The following is a 22138-nucleotide window of genomic DNA, read 5'->3' as shown; positions in this document are numbered from 1 at the left end:
TGTGACCTCCCGGTATAAGACAGTTTATAAATTAAAAACAAAAAAAGTTTTATTTGCAGCTGTATAGCTGAGTTTTTGGTTAGCGCTGTGATATGCTGGCAATTGAACAAATGTCAAAGGAAAGGTCACGCTTTCAGTAATATTACTTTCCTCTTCACTCCCATTTATCAACAGTAGAAGTACAAAATGTCAGCATGAATGAGCAAGGTTAGGAGTTGTGACCAACTAAGGCCTCCTCAGAGTAGACCCATTGAAATTAGGGGCTCTAAATTAGTTCTAAATTAATTAACATTTATTACTAACTTTATACATCTTTCCAAGTTTTACTGGTGTTACATACCATCTATATAACATTTTCATAACATCAATGGCTTTATTCTGTGTAGGACTAACATTGTACACAACACAAGTTATTGTATTCAAGAACATTTGCACGAGGAACTCTTCCACGAGTGCCTTGCAAACACCCTCCCCCCCCCACCCAAAAAAAAGGTGGTGGAATTGTGTGCATTCAGCTGAGGAATGAAACAGGAAAACTGCAAGAAATACATTTTAAATGGACAAAACCTGAACAAGCAGAAAAGCCCTGTGATCTTGAGATATTTTCAGGCTCTCGTCATTTCAGCTAGGCATCTGGATCTTACACACAAACATACACAGAGAGTAAAATGTTTATTATGATGATATATATTCTGATCTCCAGCGGTTGTGCATTCCTGACAGATGAAAGAAAAGTATCGGGTAAATTCCTTTGCGTGAACATGCTAGGCAGAGTGAAGGGCAAAGGTACCATTTCAGATCTCAGCAGGGTTGGACGAGAGTCAATGGTTTGCTGTTGGATACAGTTCAAGATTCTATTTCTTTTGAAAGGAAGGACCGCTTTTTAGAAGCATTTGTTAACAAAGCTAATGCACAGGTCAAAAGGTCACATGCGCACTGCCCTTTTTAAAGCGAAGGAGTAGCTGCGTTTGTCACGCATCTCTAGCATACAGGCCATTTAAGAAGCTCCACTGGAGTGGAAGACATCCTTCTTGCAGAGAAGAAGGGATGTGGCGCTATGGCAAAGCATCTGGTAGTTTAGACCACAGCACCACCCGTGTCCCCTAGTCCTGTAATAAGGAGACTCATTTGCACTGCAACCCTACATATACCTAGCAGTAGGTCCCATAGTTAAAGCTATGGTTGTCCCAGTAGTGATGTATGGAATTGAGAGCTGGACCATAAAGAAGGCTGATTGCTAAAGAATTGATGCTTTTGAATTCTGGTGCTGGAGGAAATTCTTGAGAGTCCCATGGACTGCAAGAAGATCAAACCTATCCATTCTGAAGGAAATCAGCCCTGAGTGCTCACTGGAAGGACAGATCCTGAAGCTGAGGCTCCAATACTTTGGCCACCTTATGAGAAGAGAAGACTCCCTGGAAAAGACCCTGATGTTGGGAAAGATGGAGGGCAGAAGAAGGGGACGACAGAGGATGAGATGGTTGGATAGTGTTCTCGAAGCTACCAGCATGAGTTTGACCAAACTGTGGGAGGCAGTAGAAGACAGGAGTGCCTGGCGTGCTCTGGTCCATGGGGTCATGAAGAGTTGGACATGACTAAACGACTAAACAACAACATGGTATGCAAAATGAACCACAGAAAGAGAGGAAGGGAAGTCATTGATTTAAGGTTGTCTAAATGAATATTTTGAAATGTAAAACAAAAAAATTTACACACACACACACACACACACACACACAGCTTTCCCCCCTAAAAAAATGTTTAGGGGTACTCTCATTTTGACTCAAGAAAATCACCATTGTATAGTTCAAATCAGGAAAAATAAATATAGTAAATGGACAAAAGTACAAAGATTCACAAAATGTTTAAGGGTATGCGTACCCCTGGATACCCCCAGAAAAAAGGCGCTCTCTCTCTCTCTCTGTGTGTGTGTGTATGAGAGAGAGAAAATTCTCTGGCATGTCTGATTGAAACATATTGAAGGGTGAATCACAATCTAATTTCCCAGGGCAAGGTGTTTTCAGATTTTAACCTTTGCCTGTATTTGCGAGAGTGGTTCTGTACATTAAATTCCGTACATTAAATTCCAAAGAGTTGGACACGACTAAACAACTAAACAACAACAACAACAACAGGTCCCATAGAGCTCAGGAGGATTTATGTCCAAATAGACATGTTGAGGATTCCACTAAAAGTGATGCTACATATCTTTTCTTCTTTTTAAAAAATGTATTTAATTTTTTCAATACAAACAACCACCACAAAAAACTTTGTTTTTTCTTAATTTGCGTCGACATGCAATTCGTTCGTATGTAGCTGGTCTGTCCATATTGTCAATCCATGTGCTCAGTGGAATCTCTTTGCGGCTCTTCCAATTCATCAAAACAAGTTTTTTTGCTTCCAATATGGAATGGTACATTCATTTTTTTGAACCCTTGTAATCTCCCACGTTTCCGGTATGTAATTCAGAATTAAATTCAATTCCCCTATATAACTTTTTTTTAAATTATTACTCTTGATATATATATATATATCCTCACCTCGCACCAAAATGATGCTACCTATCTTAGGAAAATCCAAATTTCAGTTTCTTGGGGGAAAGACATTCAGCACAAATGACTTGTTATTTTTCAACTTGCCTGTTTGGTTCTAAAACACCATGGCCCTGCTGTGTCACCTCTGTGTCTCCACAGCCATCCAGTGCTTCAGTGGCACTGCAGGTTTATGCAGCTGGATGCCCCAAGTTACATCATTTATCTTAGGGAAATCCACATAAGGAGCAAAGGGCTGGAACCAGAATAACTCCAGCTGGGTACGTGTGCGTGCTTTGCCATTGTTTTCACCAAAGCCAGGCTAAACGTCTTTCCTTCTGCAGTGTTGGATGGCAGGTTGAGAGGAGTTCCCTACCAGGACAGACTTTGCTCGTGTGCTCAAGACATCGATTCCATAAAACATATTTTGTTGCACTGTGCAAAATATGAGCAAGCCAGGGCTGAACTGATGCTACCTTTGCTGGTACCTTTCCCGGGAAAATCAGAGGCTCACTATGTCAGGTTCCTACTAGAAGACCGGACAAATGCTAGAACATTAGCAGTGGCAAAGTTTTTATCGGTGGTTGCAAGAACCAATGATCCCTATATTCTGAACAAAATGCTTGTTTAACCTGGAGGTAGGCTGTATGAATTGTGCATTGCTTTTGTAACGATTTGTTGGGTCTCTGGACCGTAATAAAGATTGTTGTTGTTGCCTTTGTTTTCAAAGACGTCTCCAGCATCCTTCCAAAAGCCTAAAACAGAGACACTGTTTTACCACTGAAAATTTCAGGCAAACACAAACTGTCTCTGGTAAACAGGGGCAGCCGGAATTCGGGGAATCTGGTAGCGGCAAGCAGCCCAAGTCTGAACATGTCTGCAGACACGGTGTTTCATGTGGGGTTGGACCGAGAGGCATTAACTCTTGGGGGAACCAAAGAGGGCATCTGCGAACGGAGCCTGCACTTTGTCACACAGTCTGCGTTCAGTCTGTTTCCCATACGTTGGGAAGTGCCTTTGTAGAGATAGCGTTTTTGCGGGGGAGGGTTATCCTAAACGCAGCCGGGGGTCACTGTGCTCTGAACAGGAAGCTCTGCTATTGCTTCATTGCAGCTGATCCTCTGGAATCCCCACGCCTCTCCTCTCCCGAGTCAAGAGGGGCAACCTCAGAGCACAGCAGTCACATCAGGCTGTTGCAGCTGTGCTAACAGCTCCAGCAGCGAGATCAGATTACATTTCTCCCCTTGTCTCTCCCTTTCTCTTTCTCTCTCTCTTTGCTTCCCCTCTGCCCCCAAGGCCTTACCTTCTGAAGCGGAAAGGGGAAGGAGGAGGCTGCAAAATTCACTCAGGAATTCTCCCTCTGAGGAAGCGTTTGGCATTGTGAGCTGCTTGGTGAGTAGCTGGTGAGATTCTGTCTATTTGAAGCTGTTTATTTTGCTAGATAAAGACCGCCACCCTCCCAGGTGGGTTCCACATAGCTGGGTGTTGTTGTGAGGTATGTATCGGGTATGCAAACTGAAGACTGACAGCCTATTTGTGTTTACTTATGTCCATACTCAGTGGGACTTACTTCTAAATAGACATGTGCAGCTTTGTCATGCATGTAAAAGGTAAAGGGTAAAGGGACCCCTGACCATTAGGTCTAGTCATGTCCGACTCTGGGGTTGTGACGCTCATCTCGCTTTACTGGCCGAGGGAGCCGGCGTTTGTCCGCAGACAGCTTCCAGGTCACGTGGCCAGCATGACTAAACCGCTTCTGGCGAACCAGAGCAGCGCACGGAAACGCTGTTTACCTTCCTGCCTAAGCAGTACCTATTTATCTACTTGGACTTTGAGGTGCTTTCGAACTGCTAGGTTGGCAGGAGGTGGGACCGAGCAATGGGAGCTCACCCCATCACGGGGATTTGAACCGCCGACCTTCTGATCGGCAAGTCCTAGGCTCTGTGGTTTAACCCACAGCGCCACCCGCATCCCGTCGTGCATGTACACCGCAACAAAAAGACAGACTTAGCGCTTGAGGAAAAGAAATTTCCCCATGATTTATACTTGGGCTCTTCATTTCCTTGGCTCGGCACAATCCAAAGCATATTCTACTTGGAAACAAGGCTTTCTGATTCATGTAAGTGTTCATCAGATTCCAGCCTTAATAAAAACCCAGCGCTATTATGAACCCCAGGAAAAGCAGCTGAAACATAAATCATCAGGGGAGTTACTCTGCAACTGCTTGCACACTTTAAAACAGGGGCAGCCAATGTGGGGTCCTCTAGATAAGTGTTTCCCAAACTTAGCCGTTTTTTGGCCTACAACTCCCGTCATCCCAAGCTAGCAGGACCAGTTGTGAGGGATGATGGGAATTGTAGTCCAAAAGCAGCTGGAGTCCCAAGTCTGGGAAACCCTGCTCTAATTGATCCTGGACTGCACCTCCAAATTTCCCTGACCATTCTGGCTGGAGCTGATGGAAGTTGTAGTTAAACTACAACACATTGACTACTTGTACTTTAAAGCAATATGTACCAGAAAGGACTTGGCTGGGCTTCAAGAGAGGGAGCAGCCAAGTATTATAATACCTTTTATGGACAACTTTATGAAGGCAAACTTTTAGAGCAGTGTTTCCCAACCTTAGATCTCCAGCTGTTTTGGGACTACAACTCCCATCATCATCCCTTGCTAGCAAGACCAATGGTCAGGGATGATGGGAATTGTAGTACAACAACAGCTGGAGACCCAAGCTTGGGAAACACTGTTTTAGAGCAAGAATGGGAACCTCTGGCTCTGCAGATGTACTTGTCCCATCAGTCCCATTCAACTTAGTCAGAGATCAGGGATGATGGCATCTGTAGTCCCACAATGCCTGAATAGCCACACGGTCCGCATCCCTGATTTAGAGAGCAATGAGAATTGCTTGACATGCCCAGTATATGCCTATGTAGGTCGATGGAGAAGTAAGTCCCACTGAGTTCAATGGGACTTACTCCCATGTAAACTTTCCATAGGTTTGTAGCCTTAGCTGGAGAGGCATTAGTGCATTTTAGCCTGTAAGCTTATATGTGCTTACTTGGGAGTAAATCACAATCAACTCTGGGAAGCTTTCTTCTGAGCAGACGTGCACATACACGATTGTACTGTTAGTACAGTCATCTATCAATGTCTATTCAATTTACACAACCAACGTCTTTCTTATAATGCTGTAAGTTTAGTTAGCAAAGAAACAGACAGTGCCTGAATGCTGCAACTCAGGAAACAAGATGCATTTTTCCCCCTTCATTATCTGAAAGCCACAAAGTGGCCTGAACTGCCTTATTTCTCGGGACGGAATTTAATGTACAGAACCACTCTCGCAAATACAGGCAAAGGTTAAAATCTGAAAACACCTTGCCCTGGGAAATATATAAATTTATTTATTTGGTTTTTCACATTGAAATCTTACAGATATATATCAAACATAAACCATTAAAACAAGATTCCAAGGAATCTCCTGGACTTCCATCCTCCCCTTTGTGAGTCCTAATTTAATCATTTCCTCCCACATCTTTTCATGATAATCCAAACCCTTTACCTCTTCCATTATGTGCAGAATCAACCTTAAACTACAAGTGATATTCCAATCCTACTAACGATTTTAACTGTTTACAATGGTCTTTAAGAAAAGTTACAACTTCGCCCCCACTCCTTATTAAAATTTTGGTCTTCCTGATTCTTCCGGTCATTTTAGCAATTTCGGCATAGTCCATCAACTTGATTTGCCATTCTTCTCTAGTAGGGCCAATAACATCTGGGCAGCCGTGGTCGCAGACATAAATAGTTTTTTTTCTGCTCCCTTGGGATTTCAGCACCTAAAATTCCTAAAAAGAAGGCTTCAGATTTTTAAGCAAAGGTTATTTTAAGCATTACCCCCCCAACTCATTATATATCATTTCCCAAAATCCTTTTACTACCTTACAATTCCACCACATGTGATCAAAGGTGCCTTCTTTTTCCTTACATTTCCAGCATATATTTTGGGCATGTTTTATACATTTTTGTTAATTTACTAGGAATTAAGTACCATCGGTACATGATTTTCATATAATTTTCTTTCAACCTATAACAAGCTATAAAATTGAAATCCCAGTTCCATAACTTCTCCCAACCAGTGACTGGATTTCTGCACCCAATGGAGTCTTTGCACCTTGCCCAGCCACACAGAGCTGTGTCAGAGTGGCCCAGGGATAGTGCAGGCTCCTAGCCACTTCAAGCTAGAGTGGAGAGATGTGATTTTTGTGGGGCCCCCCCATGGGCCTGTGCCCTTGGCGGGGGCAGGGGGCCAACCTGGCGAACCCCTAGACCAGGGGTCAGCAAACTTTTTCAGCAGGGGGCTGGTCCACTGTCCCTCAGACCATGTGGTGGGCCGGACTATAATTTTTTTTTTGGGGGGGGGCGGTGGAAATGAACGAATTCCTATGCCCCACAAATAACCCAGAGATGCATTTTAAATAAAAGGGCACATTCTACTCATGTAAAAACACCAGGCAGGCCCCACAAATAACCCAGAGATGCATTTTAAATAAAAGGGCACATTCTACTCATGTAAAAACACGCTCATTCCCGGACCGCCGGCAAGCTGGATTTAGAAGGTGATTGCACCAGATCTGGCCCCCAGGCCTTAGTTTGCCTACCCATGCCCTAGATATTCATTCATTCATCATTCATCATTTTATTCGTACGCTGCCTTTCCATAGTTAAAACAATGCTCAAGGCGGCTACAACATGGCAAGATTTACATACCGTATTTTTCGCCCCATAGGACGCACTTTTTCCCCTCCAAAAATGAAGGGGAAATGTGTGTGCGTCCTATGGGGCGAATGCAGGCTTTCGCTGAAGCCTGGAGAGCGAGAGGGGTCGGTGCGCACCGACCCCTCTCGCTCTCCAGGCTTCAGGAAGCTATCCACAAGCCTTGCAAGCCTGGCGGGAGTTCCCGCGGGCTCACAAGGCTTGCGGGCAGCAGCCTGCAGCCCCGGCGAGTGTCCACAAGCCTTGCGCGCCTGGCGGGAGGTCCCGCCGAGCGCGTGAGGCTTGGGGCGGCAGCCTGTCGCCCGAAGCATGAGGAGCGCTCTGGAGGGCTCCCCGTGCTTCGGGTGACTGTCCGCAAGCCTTCCGCGCCCGGTGGGAGGTCCCGCCGAGCGCGCGAGGCTTGGGGCGGCAGCCTGTCGCCCGAAGCACGGGGAGCCCTCGCTTCGGGCGAGTGTCTGCAAGGCTTGGGGCGGCAGCCGCGGCTGGGGCGGGGGAAATAATTTTTTTAAATTCATTCCCCCCCAAAAAAAAAAAACGAGGTGCGTCCTATGGGCCGGTGCGCCCTATAGGACGAAAAATACGGTAATTACCAACATAACAAAAGTCATAAACAATAAATAAAACTCATCAAAAAGTACACAACCAAATGGAAAACAATTTCCACATAAATCATAAAATCTAAAACTAAGAATACAGCATTAATATCAATCACAATTTAAAATGACATAGATAAAAAATAAAAGCAATTTTTAAAATTGCCCAGTAGCAGCAACAACAGCAGCACTCCTTTATGGAACCTATCAGGCCCCACCCCGCCAGGTTGAGAGAAGCAGGGCAAGGCCCATCAGGCTCCCAGCAGGTCAGATATGACGCTGACCCTGAGTGGCAGCAGCCCTCTGGGTTTTCACTGCAATGAAAATGAAGGTGTTCAATATGATCTGGAAGGACAATAGAAATGATGTCTGCTAGATGTGTAATGGGAAGGTAGCACCTCCCGGACGGCACAGATTCCTACGTCTCCTTCAGAAAGCAGGAACAGAATGGTGAGCTGGTCTTTCGGTTAGTCTGGATTAATACAAAGACCTGCCTAAATTTAAATGACAAATGGCTGGCCTCTTTCTGTACCGGAAATAATTCATTACCGGGATGCATGACAATAACGATGTAAATAAGCATGACGGACCAGGGATTACAAAAAGGAAATAAGCCATAAGGAGCGGTCACACAATACGATTCAGTGCTCTGGAAATTGGTCATAAACCTAAAACAGAGCAAAAAGGTGAAGATAGGAGCTCTTTCCCCGACCATGTTCCCCAGCTACGAATATGTGAGACCTCTGTTTTAATGCACGTACGCAAAGGGAGACAGAGGCTCTCCCATATCCCTTGCAAACCAGTTCTCTCTTTTAGAATCAGGGACTCGAATCCAGATAAGGTTTGGTTTGCTTACAAACCCTTGAAACGCACAGCTTAATTGTGATCCGAAAGCTCTGAAAAGGGGAAACTGTGGGACAGAAAGGGGAAGGTAACTTGGGTACTTTCCAATCCTGCCAGGCTGAGAATGTAGTTTGAGTGACTGGTTTCGTAGCTGGTCCTAGATGCCATGACCCTTCAGAAAGTTGCATTCAAAGTTCAAGTAGGTAATCTCTGGGTCTTCAGGACATAAGGCTGACTGTAGCAGTCTTCATAGCCAAAAACAACTCTTTCCCCCAGAATCTTTGTATACCTTTATATCAACATCCAGCTTATCCATAATGTGATTGCCACATATTCCTTGTGGCCAGATCCTGTACTACAAAGGTGATGGTGACTATGGTAATTTATGGATTGTTGTTTTTACCTGCCTTTCACCACAAGGTCCCAGGGTGAGGGAAATGGGTGGCACTGTGGTCTAAACTACTGAGCCTCTTGGGCTTGCCAATCAGAAGGTCGGCGGTTCGAATCCCTGCAATGGGGTAAGCTCCCATTGCTCTGTCCCAGCTCCCGCCAACCTAGCAGTTCGAAAGCACGCCAGTGCAAGTAGATAAATCGGTACCACTGCGGCAGGAAGGTAAAAGGCATTTCCGCACACTCTGGCTTCCGTCACAGTGTCCCGTTGCGCCAGAAGCGCTTTAGTCATGCTGGCCCCATGACCCGGAAAGCTGTCTGTGGACAAACGCCGGCTCCCTCGGCCTGAAGCAAGATGAGCGCCGCAACCCCATAGTCACCTTTGACTGGACTTAACCGTCCAGGGGTCCTTTACAACAATAAACCATATAATAATATAATACTAAATTCACCATACCCTCCAACATCTCTCTGATGAAAATAGGGACGTCCTATTCCATAATAATAATAAGATTAATGATTTTATTATTTATACCCTGCACATCTGACAGGTTTGCCCCAACCACTCTGGGTGGCTTCCACATACATGAAAACATAATAAGACATTTTTTAAAAAAAACCCAACTTCCTTGTACAGGGCTGTCTTCTAAAGTTACTTATCTCCTTGGCTTCGGTATGTGTGTGAATGTCACATAACTCGATACCCTGCAACATCGGAGGAAAATTAGGGCGTCCTAAGTCAAAGTGTGACATTCCGGGTTCAGATGAGAAACTGGGACGGTTTTTGCAAATCCGGGACTGTCCCTGGAAAATAGGGACACTTGGAGGGTCTGAATCAGTTAGAACAACTTTCCGTTGGAAGGGTAGGGTAGGGATATATATCTATATAACTATATATCTATATATCTATATATCTATAGGTGTGTGTGTATATATATATATGTATATATATTTGTTGTTTAGTCATGTCTGACCCTTTGTGACCCCATGGACCAGAGCACACCAGGCACTCTTGTCTTCCACTGCCTCCTGCAGTTTGGTCAAACTCATGCTGGTAGCTTCGAGAACACTATCCAACCATCTTGTCCTCTGCCGTCCCCTTCTCCTTGTGCCCTCCATCTTTCCCAATATCAGGGTCTTTTCCAGGGAGTCTTTTCTTCTCATGAGGTGGCCAAAGTATTGGAGCCTCAGCTTCAGGATCTGTCCTTCCAGTGAGCACTCAGGGCTGATTTCCTTCAGAATGGAGAGGTTTGATCTTCTTGCAGTCCATGGGACTCTCAAGAGTCTCCTCCAGCACCATAATTCAAAAGCATCCATTCTTCGGCGATCAGCCTTCTTTATGGTCCAGCTCTCACTTCCATACATCACTACTGGCAAAACCATAGCTTTAACTATACGGACCTTTGTTGGCAAGGTGATGTCTCTACTTTTTAAGATGCTGTCTAATATATATATATATATATATATATATATCTTCTGCATTTGATGAAAACTTTACAAGGAGGGTGCTGGATTCACTTCTGTGAGGAAGAAATTCGATAGCTTAAACCACACTGGAGTGCCACTGCCAGTCAGTGTTGGCAGTATTGAACTAGATGGACAAGTGGACTAAATCGGTATAAGACAGCTTCATATGTTCCTAAGACATGTGCATTTCTAGAGAGTATATGGAGCTTTAGGGCAGCAATATCTGAAGCCACTTCCAACTCCAGGGTTTTCTCTGTTAAATTGGAACAATGCTCCCTGATGTAATTGCCAGCAGTATCCCCCTGCCAAGTATTTATTATTACACCATCTGTATGTGTTTTCCCTAACTCCTTTAGACTGGCCTTGTTTGTTTAAAAATTAATCTCTGGAGAGCAAAGAAATGGGCCAACACTTGTTTTCAGAATTCAGATATTAATTCTAAGTAGAAGCGGAAATCCCCCCCCCCCCCTTCCAGGATGCTGCTAAACTTTTAAAGTCAATCTAAGTTCAGTATAATATTTAACCAGGGATGAACAATGCGGTCTGTTTCAAAACAAAGGCCTTATTCTCCCCTTGGTTACTCGCTCATGACTGTTTCAGACCTCAAGATGAAGGGTTGTCTGGGTTATCACGGAAAAGCCCCACAGATTAACAGTCCCTTTAAACCACATCAAACATGATTGCTATTTGCTCAAATCAGTTCACGCACCTTCAGCCCCATCATTTGTCAAGCGTATTGTACTCAGATGTAGAGTAGGATGCTGTGGTATAAACCACCAAGCCTCTTGGACTTGCCGATCAGAAGGTCAGCAGTTCGAATCTGTGCGACGGGGTGAACTCCCGTTGCTCTGTCCCAGCTCCTGCCAACCTAGCAGTTCAAAAGCACACCAGTGCAAGTAGATCAATAGGTACCGCTGTGGCAGGAAGGCAAACAGCATTTCCGTGCGCTCTGGTTTCTGTCACGGTTTCCGTTGCGCCATAAGTGGTTTAGTCATGCTGCTCACATGACCCGGAAAGCTGTCTGTGGTCAAACGCTGGCTCCCTCGGCCTGAAAGCAAGATGAGTGCCGCAACCCCATAGTTGCCTTTGACTGGACTCAACCATCCAGGGGTCCTTTACCTTTTTATCTTTACTCAGATGTAGAGAAATGAATGCATGAGTGAAACTTTGCCACCTGTGAATTTAAGCCACCAGTGAATTTAAGACCCAACATTGTGCCCTGAATGCTGCTGGTCACTCATGATGCTACTGAAGTCAGGCATGTCCAAAGTCCGTTTTGGGGGCCTAATCCTTTCCTGGGGTGAAATCCTAAAAAAAACACCTCAACAACGTCAACCCTAATAAAAAGCTCAACAACTTTGGTCAGCCCTTTGGTCGGTCCTCACGGCCCTTCACTTCATCAAATCTGGCCCTCTTTGAAAAAAGTTTGGAGACCACTGTCATAAGTGATCAGTTCAAAAGGTCAAATTTGCTTGGTTAAAAAACAACTGGATGTGTACCAAGCATTGATCCCTCTTTAACGAACTGCCATAATCTCCTAATTCAAAGCAAGATTGATTATGTTTTCATTTGTGGGCACGTGCATGACGATGTGAAAACCACTGACAGCTCTGCATATACTCAGATGCTGATTTCCGTAACCCTTTCCTTGCTGAAGGTACTGTCACCGTCCCAATCTGCAACACTTAAGTGCACAAGTGGTTCATTTATTGCATTGCCTGTTGCTGCTGCCAGCAGTCACAGCTGTTCCCTTTGGCTCCTTTCCATCACAGTTAAAGTAAAATAAAATGATTTCAGGATATAAACACAGGTAAATGTGAAGCCAGCCAATCAAAGAAAGGAGCACAGTGATGCATGACACTCTGACATGTGACACAGTGGCAGGATACCAATGGCATGCTCTGAAGTTCCACTTTTTAATGTACATGCATGAAACTCAAATATACAGTGGTATAAGAACTTAATTCATTCCAGAGATCTGTTCTTAACCTGAAACGGTTCTTAACCTAAGGTACCACTTTAGCTAATGGGGCCTCCTGCTGCCGCTGCGCCACTGGAGCATGATTTCTGTTCTCATCCTGAAGCAAAGTTCTTAACCCAAGGTAATATTTCTGGGTTAGCGGAGTCTGTAACCGGAAGTGTCTATAACCTGAAGCATCTGTAACCCGAGGTACCACTGTAGTTCGGGGATGTTGGGGAAATGGCGAATCTTCGGCCAAGAGGATACTGTGGGTTTCCGTAAATAGCAAGGCAATTACGATTTCTCACGGGGAAAGTTCATCCATCCCTGCTTCTTAACGCATCTTCCACAGAGCTGGAAACAGGTATCTCTCCCACTAGGGAAACTGGAAACGGAGAAGCAGCAAGAGAGTTCTCTGAAAAATCCTAACGAAAAAAGAAGTGGAAGTTGGAATTGCAGGTGTTTGCTTCTCCAGGCCACGTATGGAATGGAAATCATTCTGGGGAATAAGATTAGTATTCATTGTTATTGTTGCTTTCAGTCCTCCCACAATATGCAACTCATTATTTTTATTCTCCCATTTGCATTGTGTTTCCTTTCATTGAAACGAATGGAGTGGAATAGCACAATGACAAAGTAACTTACCCAATTTAGATAATATGTAAATTATGTAGGGTACATAATTTCACTGTACCAGACAGCGAGGCACATAATGTAGCTTCCAGTAGAACAGTATTCATGGGCGTAGCCAGGATTTTTGTTGGGGGGCAGTTTGCTATGTATTTTTATTGATTTTTTTGATGGGGGGGGAAGCTGCTGCTTCCTGCCCTACCCCCTTGGCTATGCCCATGAGAGTACTGGTTTTTCATTATTTTCTTGAATTTATAGCCCGCCCTCCCTCCCTAAGGAGCCCAGGGCAACAGACAGATACACGATTTAAAAACAAGAAGCATGCAAACACTTCTAAAGCAGCTAAAAAATTCTAAAACCAATAACAATGGAAAAACAGTTATACAGTGGTACCTCTGGATATGAAAGGGATCCGTTCCGGGGCCCCGTTCACATCCTGAAGCAAACACAACCCACGTCTGTGCATGTGCGGGTCACAATTTGTCGCTTCTGCACATGCGTGTGATGTCATTTTGACCTTCTGCGCATGCGTGAGCGGCGAAACCTGGAAGTAACACGTTCCGTTACTTCCGGATCACCGCGGTGCACAACCCGAAAACGCTCAACCTGAAGCAACTTCAACCGAGGTGTGACTGTAGTTAAAAACGTTCTTCCATCCTGGTTGAACTGCAGAGGACCGGAAACGGTGCTGCGTGCGACGAATAAAGTGTGAAAAGCTGCCTTCCTACATCCCTAGGCAACAATCACAACAATACAGATACTACCTTGAAACACAAGCGCTATTATTCAAGACTTCCCCATTGTACTTTACAGAACTGAAGTAAGTGCAAAGGAGTGGTCAAAAGTGCATCCTTTGGGCTCTGATTCGAGAAGAAGAAGAAGATCAGCTGTTCTTTTAAGAGCTATTATCCCACCCTAACACAAAACATTGGGAGAAAAGCAATGACAAACCTAGACAGCATCTTAAAAAGCAGAGACATCACCTTGCCAACAAAGGTCCGTATAGTTAAAGCTATGGTTTTCCCAGTAGTGATGTATGGAAGTGAGAGCTGGACCATAAAGAAGGATGATGGCCGACGAATTGATGCTTTTGAATTATGGTGCTGGAGGAGACTCTTGAGAGTCCCATGGACTGCAAGAAGATCAAACCTATCCATTCTGAAGGAAATCAGCCCTGAGTGCTCACTGGAAGGACAGATCCTGAAGCTGAGGCTCCAATACTTTGGCCACCTCATGAGAAGAGAAGACTTCCTGGAAAAGACCCTGATGTTGGGAAAGATGGAGGGCACAAGGAGAAGGGGACAACAGAAGACAAGATGGTTGGATAGTGTTCTCGAAGCTACCAGCATGAGTTTGACCAAACTGCGGGAGGCAGTGGAAGACAGGAGTGCCTGGCGTGCTATGGTCCATGGGGTCACAAAGAGTCGGACACGACTAAATGACTAAACAACAACATTACAAAACAGGCTTGGTAGGGATGACACTGTTCACGATGCCAGCTGGTAATGTCTCAGCTCAGCATTCTGACCTGCAATTTGTGTCCACTGACTCAAAAAATAAAATAAAATAAATAAATTTGAACTTAAAAGCAAAGGAACACTTTCGGTGTCTGTGCAGTATATAGCTGTCCAACGAAAAGTTCTTCCTGAAGGAACTCATTGCACTGATGGCTTTTATTCTGATATTTGCTATGCTTACTGAGGCATTTTATAACCTACCCTTCATCTCAACAGATGCCAGGGTTGGAGACAAAAAAAAGCCCCACAATATCTAAAACACAGTAAAAAAAAAAATCTAAAACCCTTTTAAACAGTAGGAGCAACTAAAACCACAATGCAGGCTCTTTGCCAGCAACTGACTAATCTCCTCCTCGTAGCCAAGTAAAACACAGTTTTAACAGTGGGTCCGTAAGTGACTGTGGAGGCCAATTCTGGATCCACACATCCTTCCACAGCGGGGACACAGGTTTGATCTTGGTGAGGGTTTGCCAAGCATGCCTCCCTTTCATCCAGAGTTCAAGCATCTTCAAAGCCCATGACACCTTTGGTAAACTGACTAATAAACTCCTCAAAATCCATGGGGGAAAAATGTGAAAGTCTTCACTTAAGTCAATTGCAGGAGGGCGAGGGCGCTTTGAAGAGGAGGGCATTCCACATATGGAGTGCCATTACAGAGGCAACTGTGTCTTGGGCAACCACATAATACACTTTCTCAACAGTAGAGTTGCGTGTGTAGGTCCCCAGGCCACCCCTCAAATAACTTCACACATAACACGTAATTTTAGTTTTGGTTTTTGGGCACTATTTTGGCCACAACTTTATTAAAATACAAAATCAGTGAGTGGTTGTTTAGACATTGGTTATGACTATCTGTCCCCCCGCCTGGGACAGAACTGACATCCCGAGGTCCGATCGGTAGCCAGTAGAAGAGAAAGTCAAACTGGGGGTCATTTGAGCTAAGCGTCGGACCCACGCCGCTCACCCCAGCAGCTCCCCGAAAGCTTGCCTGCCCGGTCCTATAACAAGGATTCCCATAACAGGGATTGGGCGGCCCTGGTCCCATAACAGGGATTGGACGAAATCATGGCAAGCCCCAGGATTCCTTTAACAGAATTCCCTTCAGCGCAATAGGAGGGGCAGGCCCTGACCCCTCCACCACCAGCATATTATAGCCAATGCCTAACCGCAACCTTACAAGTTGTGACGAATTGCTGAGTAGTAGGCAAAAACCAAATGGCACAGCCAATCACCAAATGGCAAAATTCCTACTAGGTCCCTGCTCCAAAGCAGACGACCCCATGACAGACAAAGCAAGGTCAACCGGAAAGAGGGCGGGTGGGCGGGCGGGTGATCCGATGCACTCTGCAAAGAGAAAGAGAAACCAGAGTGCACCAATATTTAAAGACTATGGTCCCACCCACCCAATTTGCAATATACAATTTGCCCCAGCAACCCGGTTACCCAATCATGATGCCAGGCAACAATTATTAACCTGCCTGGCAACAAGAGGCCTGGCCTGGTGGCCCACACCGCAACACGTGCTCTCATTTATTGGAGAACACGCTTTGCCGTATTTCAAAAAGTAAAAACCAGGACATCCCGTTGTTGTTGAGCTTTTTTATTCAGGAAACCCCCAAAGTGCCACCTTTCAGAAATTCCCCAAGGATGTCAATTCCGCCTTTGAAATCCCAGGAAAATCTGACAGTATGGCAGCCCTATTCAACAGCAGTACACTGTGGAGAACTTTCTCAAAATATCTTAAGGCATGGATAGGATCAAATAGGAGTTTCCCTGCATTGACCTACTCCCATGCCATGTTCTACCTTGTTCTGAAGTATTCCCTCACTCTCTGGAGGTGGTATTTTTGTTTTTGGAGGAGAGTCCTGGAGCTACAGGAGGAGATGGAATCAGCCAAAGTTGCCTCTTCTCCTCTTCAACTAGTTCAGAATGTGGCGGCTAGACTGGTGACTGGGAGTGGCCGTCGAGACCACATAACACCGTTCCTGAAATACCTACATTGGCTCCCAGTACATTTCCAAGCACAATCCAAAGTGTTGGTGCTGACCTTTAAAGCCCTAAATGGCCTCGGCCCAGTATACCTGAAGGAACGTCTCCACCCCCATCGTTCTGCCCAGACACTGAGATCCAGCACCGAGGGCCTTCTGGCAGTTCCCTCACTGCAAGAAGTGAAGCTACAGGGAACCAGGCAGAGGGCCTTCTCGGTAGTGGCACCTGCCCTGTGGAATGCTCTCCTGTCAGATGTCAAGGAAATAAACAACAATCTGGCTGTTAGAAAACATCTGAAGGCAGCCCTGTTTAGGGAAGTTTTCAATGCTTGATGCTTTATCGTGTTTTTAATATTCTGTGGGGAGCCGCCCAGAGTGGCTGGGAAAACCCAGCCAGTTGGGTGGGGTATAAATAATAAATAATAAATAATAAATAATAAATAATAAATAATAAATAATAAATAATAAATAATAAATAATAAATAATAAATTATTATTATTATTATTATTATTATTATTATTATTATTATTAAGTCTCCAAAGAGTCAAAGGTGCTTATATGAAGGTAAGGCCAATGTAGGTAGTTTATATTAGAGGACTGGAGGGATGTTCATGCACAGTGCCTATAGGTACAAACTAGCCCCCTCCCCATTCCAAATATGCATTCATTCATCATACTTAGGTTGTTTCAGCCGGGCTTAACTTTTCTTGTGATTATGGACCCAGGTTCTCCTATGTAAACTTTGCAAGAGCACAGTAATGACATTTTTTTAGGATGATACACAATGACTACCCAAACTATGTTTTTATCGCTTTTTTTCAAAAGAGGTGTGAAGGCAGAACAGGTCTAGCAAGTCTCTCTATAAACCTTTAATGTAAGCTGTGTTTGCAGTAGCTTCAGCCTTTGCATGTGCAATTTTACCCATTATCTCCCTTCTGTTTGCCCTTTCCCCGTATCCTTTGTGCCGCAGCCGCAGAAGTGACTCACTCACAGTGACAGCGCAGGAAATGGAGCAGAGAGGGTTTGGGAGAGCGCAACTCAGTATCACCCTGTGACATTTGCTAAGGCTGTCCGTGGTTGGCTCACAATCCACAGGCTGCCTTCTCTTTTGCTTAGCATTCTGCCCAATAGGAAGCCCACAAAAAGCTAAAGAGGGGGTTAGGAAATGGCTTTAAAAGCCTAATTACTGTGGAAATCAGACCCAAACAAAGTTGTCTGGAAGGAAAAAGTGCAGTACACCAGAGGAACGCTCCCATTGCATGTAGCTAAGGAGACATCTAGATGCTGTTATGTCTTCTTTTTTAAAGAAAACGCTCCTGTGTTTCTTTTTTTGTACACCTTTTCTACAAGCAGAGATGCTATAAGAATGCCAGTCCGAACACAAAATTTGTTGAGGTTTTTTTGTGTGTGTTTTTGCAAAGTTTCCGGCGGCCGAATCCCATATGTCTGGACTTTTGGCAACATTTCCTTTTTTATATAACAACAAATAACAATTCCACATCCAGATGTTGAGATTATTCTGAATCTCCTGACCCCATCACTTATCACAACCCATCACTGGTAATGATAATATTTACAATTGCATATCAATATTTATCTGAATTTTTATCCTTCACAGTTATACATAATTTCCATTACTTTACAAGTGTGGTTAAAATCCTGCCAATGTTTTGACCTGCTTGCAGTGGTCTCGTAAATAAATTATAAACCTTTCCCATTTGTTTTTAAAGCTCTTTCCTTCTTGATTTCTGAGCTTCCCAGTTAGTTTTGGCATTTCGGCATAGTCCATCATCTGGGATTGCCATTCTTCTCTGGTCGGAGTTGATACTTCCTTCCATCTTTGGGCTAATAGTATGTTGTCGCCTACATAAACAGTCTTTCCTGGTCCTTTGGGATCTTGGTACCTGTAATTCCCAATAAGAAAGCTTCTGGTTGTGATTCAAGGACCCAACACCCGCTTGAGGATAAGAAAGACACATGGATACAGTATATTAGGTTAATGGGCTAAAAAAGGCCACAACTTTATTGATTACAGCATGTGAGAGGTATTGGCTTAGGCATTGGATAAAACAACAGAGCGTGACTCCACCCCCTCGGGGAGGGGCGAGTCTATCAAGGGTTAACCACCAGTGGGAGGAGCCTGTTGATGCAGATACAACTGAAAGCTCCCCCTGATGTCACCAGGGGTCGTGCCATGGCCCTAGCCACCAGCAAGGGCGTCGGACAGGATCCACGACCGCCGGATTCCCTTACCGTAATACCCATAAAATGGAGGGGTAGGCGATGGCCACACCCTGCCCTCCAACACACAACCATATTCCAGTGCCTAACCGCCAATACCCAAAAGTTGTGGTGATTTGCTATGAGGTAGGTGAAAAACTGAGTGGCCGGTACCAATTTGCCAGTGGGATAAAATTCCTACCAGGTCCCTTGGCCAACCAAGGCGACCAACCACAGGCCCATAGCAATGTCAAGAACCAAGCAATGAACCAAGGGAGGGTGGGTGGGTGATGCAACTGGTTTTTAAACAAAATTTATTTTAAACATTTTTTTCATTTCATTATATATCATCTCCCAGAAATTTTTAACTACTTTATACGTCCACCACATATTATAAAAGGTATGATAAAAGCAGAGACATCACCTTGCTGACAAAGGTCCGTATAGTTAAAGCTATGGTTTTCCCAGTAGTGATGCATGGAAGTGAGAGCTGGACCATAAAGAAGGCTGATCGCCGAAGAATTGATGCTTTTGAATTATGGTGCTGGAGGGGACTCTTGAGAGTCCCATGGACTGCAAGAAGATCAAACCTCTCCATTCTGAAGGAAATCAGCCCTGAGTGCTCACTGGAAGGACAGATTGTGAAGCTGAGGCTCCAGTACTTTGGCCACCTAATGAGAAGAGAAGATTCCCTGGAAAAGACCCTGATGTTGGGAAAGATGGAGGGCACAAGGAGAAGGGGACAAGAGAGGACGAGATGGTTGGACAGTGTTCTCGAAGCTACCAACTTGAGTTTAACCAAACAGCGGGAGGCAGTGGAAGACAGGAGTGCCTGGCGTGCTCTGGTCCATGGGGTCACGAAGCGTCGGACACGACTAAACGACTAAACAACAACACCTTCTTTTTCTTTACATTTCCAATGTATGGCAACATTTCCTCAGTTTTTCACCCCAAATGGGAATGAATGATAGCTGGCATTGACATTTGGCCAACTTAGAATTTACCTAAGTAAGCAGCAATGATAGTGAAATACTATAGGGAGCTGCTTTATACTGAGTCAAGCCATTGGGCCATATTGCTCAATATTACCTACTCTGACTGTCCTGGCAGTTCCTGGCAGCCATGTTTTTTAAAGGGGACATGAAAACATCTCAACGCTCCATTACTAAGCATGTTTGTTTGCAAATTGCAATAGGGTGTGCTTCTGGGAAGAGGTATTTGGGATTAAAGTTTATGACCATTCAGTCAGCACACTAAATATTCCAGAAAGAGACTGCAGCTGCTTCACAAACTACAACTATTTTGCCTCAAGACAGACAGTTCGATTCCTTTCTACTTTTTGGACGTTTGACAGTATCAAATCCAGCTGGGAGGGGGTGTTTCTAGAAATACATGTGCTGGATCTGTCCCCTCACCACCCCCATGCCTCCCTCCCTCCCTTGCCCCCCTCAGCACACCCCGTGAGCCCTTTCCATTGTGTATATCTTTATTGTTTTAAAATAGATACATTTGTGCCAGGAAGGCAAACAAACCAACAAGCAAACATACAATCAAATAAACCAACTATAAATTGACAAACAGACCGTAGCAATATATGAAACAACACAATTCTTATAACTAACATCCTTTGTACTCCCAATGATGTGAACGATTGTAAAACAAGAAATTAAAAATGACTTCCAATTAGTCTCTCTGTACTTTATCTGTTGGGATGCGGGTGGCGCTGTGGGTTAAACCACAGAGTCTAGGGCTTGCCGATCAGAAGGTCGGCAGTTCAAATCTCCTGCCAACCTAGCAGTTTGAAAGCACGTCAAAGTGCAAGTAGATAAATAGGTACCACTCAGGTGGGAAGGTAAACAGCGTTTCCGTGCGCTGCTCTGGTTCGCCAGAAGCGGCTTAATCATGCTGGCCACATGACCTGGAAACTGTATGCCGGCTCCCTCAGCCAATAAAGCGAGATGAGCACCGCAACCACAGAGTCGGCCACAACTGGACCTAATGGTCAGGGGTCCCTTTATCTTTACATTTACTTTATCTGTTGATTATCTTATGCAGTGGTATCTCTTGTCACGTACTTAATTCGTTCCGAAGGTCCGTTCTTAACCTGAAACTGTTCTTAACCTAAAGCACCACTTTAGCTAATGGGGCCTCCTGCTGCCGCTGTGCCACCGCTGCCTGATTTCTGTTCTCATCCTAAAGCAAAGTTTTTAACCCAAGGTAATATTTCTGGGTTAGCGGAGTCTGTAACCTGAAGCGTATGTAACCTGAAGTGTATGTAACCCGAGGTACCACTGTATTCTTCTACACATTTCCATTCCTGTTTGAGATTTTGATTAGATTGCATTCTAATTGTTGCCGTCATTTTTGCTAATTCAATCATTTCAAAAAAATTATGTTGCCAGTCTTTCAACATTGGTACTTCTTCTGATTTCCAATTTTTTGCAATCAATAAGATTGCGGCAGCTGCTGCATAGATAAAGATTCTCTTCATGTCTTTCGGGGTGTCATTTGTTATAAATCCTAAAAGGAATGTTTCCGGCTTCTCACCAATTGTTGTTTTAAACATTTTCTTTTTCAGTTCTTCATGTATATTTAAAAAATAATAATAATAATTTTATCACATCCCCACCAGACATGATACAAGAATCCTTCTGATACCTTACATCTCCAACACAAATTTGATGTTAGTTTATAAATTTTAGCCAGTTTTACAGGAGAGGTCTGTGGTTGGGTCTCTGTGTCTGGAAACTTCTCACTTTTGTGTGGCTGGGATGTACTTCTGTCTTCAAAGGTAACATTCATATCCATTGCTCCTTCTACTTTCCCCTCTGAGCCCACCCACCAAAGGAAGGTTGTCCAAGAGAGCCTAAAAAAAAGGTTCTCCACCTTTGGCTCTACCAAATTCAGAGCTACTTTAAACCCAAGTTTTGTGATGTATTGAACGCAGATTGTAGCCCGAGCAGTCCTGTATTGCATAAGGGAAGAGGAAGAGTGAGAGCAATGTGTCTCTGGCATCCTCATCTCTCTGCCCCTGTGATGTAACAGTTTAGGAATCTGAGATACAGAAGGAGGAGGAAATGGAAGTTCTGTACCAGCTTGTGTAATGTGAGGAGTTATAGACAGTAATTTCAGTGGAAACACTTCCTTCTCCCACTCACCTCCCTTCAAGGCCTGCTTTTCAAGGGAACAAAAATATTGGGCAATTTCTTTGTGAAATCCTGTTCCTTG

The 22138-nt window shown here is 44.3% G+C and overlaps 1 protein-coding gene across 3 annotated transcripts in view; it reads left to right on the top strand.

Moving 5' to 3' along the window:
• The first annotated feature begins 3422 nt into the window (after window positions 1-3422).
• TFPI (tissue factor pathway inhibitor) overlaps window positions 3423-22138 on the top strand; it is a 44043-nt gene continuing 25327 nt past the window's right edge. The window contains exon 1 of one of the 3 annotated variants that reach the window (XM_079982734.1): window positions 3423-3923. The gene's annotated coding sequence lies outside the window, so the exon portion shown is untranslated. Of the gene's footprint in view, window positions 3935-22138 lie in introns of all 3 variants that reach the window. The other 2 variants (XM_079982733.1, XM_079982732.1) reach the window with 2 other exon arrangements.

This window comes from Podarcis cretensis, assembly GCF_951804945.1.
Source record: "Podarcis cretensis genome assembly, chromosome: 1".
NCBI lineage: Eukaryota > Metazoa > Chordata > Lepidosauria > Squamata > Lacertidae > Podarcis > Podarcis cretensis.
Note: the sequence above shows the minus strand (reverse complement) of the source record. Positions and strands in the feature narration are given on the sequence as shown.